Source organism: Microcebus murinus, chromosome 14, assembly GCF_040939455.1.
Source record: "Microcebus murinus isolate Inina chromosome 14, M.murinus_Inina_mat1.0, whole genome shotgun sequence".
Classification (NCBI taxonomy): domain Eukaryota; kingdom Metazoa; phylum Chordata; class Mammalia; order Primates; family Cheirogaleidae; genus Microcebus; species Microcebus murinus.
Genome location: NC_134117.1, coordinates 71,927,925 through 71,930,957, shown reverse-complemented (window position 1 = coordinate 71,930,957; position 3,033 = coordinate 71,927,925).

Here is a 3,033-nt window from a genome sequence, read left to right as displayed (position 1 = left end):
TTCTGAGAAGGATCTTTTTGCTTATAAAACTGTTACTATACTGTTGAGTATTTTATAGGTCATGAAAAATCAGGATAAATTTCTGATAATTATTTCAAAATATAAATTTTAGTACATCGAGAGCTGATAATTCTTTTTTTTTTTTCTTTGAGACAGTTTCACTCTGTTGCTCTGGCTAGAGTGCTGTGGCGTCAGCCTAGCTCACAGCAACCTCAAACTCCTGGGCTCAAGCGATCCTCCTGCCTCAGCCTCCTGGGTAGCTGGGACTACAGGTACGTGCCACGGTGCCTGGCTAATTTTTTCTATTTTTAGTTGTTTGACTATTTTCTTTCTATTTATAGTAGAGACAGGGTCTCGCTCTTGCTTAGGCTGGTCTTAAACTCTTGAGCTCAAGCAATCCTCCCGCCTCAGCCTCCCAGAGTGCTAGGATTACAGGCATGAGCCACTGAGCCTGGTTTAGAGCTGATAGTTCTTAAGGACCAATTTTTCTAAAAGTATTAACTCTATACAACTTAATTTTATGTAAATTGTGCAATTTTAAATGTAAATTTATAAAATGGCATTTTAATGTTTCCTTGGACATTTCCTGTAATTTGTGGAAGATGAACAAGAAACAAAGTGGCTTCATGGTTTATGTATAATTCAAAACACCTATTTATGCATTATTGCTACATTACTGTATTTTCGATCACAATGAAAAGTTAACTTTAAAATTTCTTCATCATTAATAATTGGTTTATCTCAAGATTCATATAAAAATAGTGTTCTTTTTCATTGAATGGGACAATAGTTCACCTTAATTTATTTTTCTAAGCCTGTGAATATTTGCTTTGTAATGTTGCAGTGGTTTTCAAAACCAGATATTCTAAACTTTTTGAAGAACTCTAATAACTCCTTGATATGCTTTATTGCAGTGCCTATGTTACATCTTTATTTTGTAATAAAAGTGCAATTGTGTACTTAAGAAAGTTTACTGCCTGAGCATTGGCGGTTTCTGACCTGGAGCACAAGTCAAAGAGTTAATATGTGTGAAGATACCCTGGGAGGGGCTGTGGGGCCTGACGGGGGGATACCTCCTACTGGGGTTCCAGCACAGCCCCTTCTCTCTCTGGGCCACGACCACTATCTCTGTCATTCTCGTTTCTACTGCTGCCCCTGCCATAGCCAACACCAATCTGTGCCCGTGTTCCAGCCCCGATTGTCCCACCAAGGTCCCACAGTGCCACAGAATGCACCAGGTGCATGTGTTTGCCAAGTAGCCAGGCGAGCTGCGGGGCGTGCATGCAGGCCTGAGTCCATGGTGCACACACTACTGGCTTGTGCATCTCCTCCGCTCATGCATGAGCTCCAGTGTGCCATCAGACTTCACTTACAACACACAAATCCAAAGATGAAATTATAAGAATTTCAGGATGGCAACAGCAGAGCATTACACCAACCATGGACCCCTTCCGAGAATAGGGCCCTGTGCGACTGCACAGGTCAAATGCCCATGAAGCCAGCCCTGCATGAAAGGCTGCTGCATCAGAAAAGTGGCCATATAACTTAGTCATTCAAACCTGGATACTTTTGTGCAGGACACACAATAATCACACAGGGCAACAGGGCCCATCAGGAAGTCTGTGACATTTGGTTAAACTACTAGACAAACACAAGAGGCTCAAAGTTCCACGACTACTTGCTGTGACTGATCTTCACTTCTGCTACCGACCAACCATGCACATTTGTGAACACACCGAGGGGTTGGAAACTTAAACTATATCTAATCCAATTCCATCCAGCTCTCTCTTGCATGCTCTTATCCATATGTATGAACATTCTCAGTCCCAACGAACTGAAAACCTTACTCCCTGTGTGAATTCTGCCTGTATATTTGTCCTCTTGGCCTCATGCCCTTCCTGCCCAGTGTGGGCCCCAAATCCTTACCCTCGTCAGCTCAGGGGCACCTTCCACTGCTTTGACTTCTGTCTTTCCATTCTACGTGCCCAGGAAAATCCCAGCTCCCCAAATCCCCTCCAAGTGTTGTCTCTATTTCTCTGCCTGGGTCGACAAGGATTCTAGATAAATGTCCACAATTATGCCACTGAATCCATGGCTTTCAATCTCAGCTGAGCACCACTCAAGACTCCATTTATCTCGGCATTCTCAAACATCTTGCCTCGGATGTATGAGCTGTAGGACTGTTTGGGGCGAGCAGAAATACAGTGCCTTGGCTAATCTCCTCAGGGGAATTTTGCTTCTATGTTGTTTTTTCCCCCACTTTTGGTTAAAATCTGTGCCCCAGAGACCAGCTCTGAATAGTTGGTTTTCTCTTCGGCTCACCTGTTACAGCCCTGTCCAGTCTCCCTTTGGGGCTGCAGGTCTCAAAAACATCTGGGGAAATTCTGCCTCCTAGGTCCTGATGCTCCTGTGTGGTTAGAGTGAGCCAAATATTTGAACCCAAATCAATTTGTGTGCGCCCTCCTTCTCTAAGTGCATAGATATTTGCTATGCCCTCACAAGCAGCTTCAATTGAGATGGTCCCCATCCTTACAAGGACACATCCTTGCAGTAGACCTCGCTTGACTGCTTGAGGATGGAAAGAACCTCGTAGGCCCTGCCTTTCAGAAGCGGGTATTCGTGAGATCTCTGTTGCTCCTGCTGATGCCAAAGGGAAGTCCTGCTCTCTGCTCTGCACAGACCGACAGTCACCAACCACACTTTGGCTTTTCAAGGAAATAGACTACTTACTGCAGGGAGCAAGAGGTGAGCTGGGATCTGGGTTTGGGACTTTATCCAATCTTCATGGCTTGCCGCATTCCAAGTAGATTTCTCTCATGCTTTAGATGGATTTCTTATCCCTCAAGCATCCTTGGCACATAGACTGCCTCAGTGTCAGGAAGGAATGCTCGCTTATTTTCCTGCACAGCTGTCCCTCATTTAAGAGGCCCACTCTCTGAGGGGCTATGATACTTCCCTCTGCCTTTGCCCAAGTCCTGAAACCCAACTCTCCTCTCCTGCAGGTTTTTGGCAAGTGGAGCAATGAAACCCACC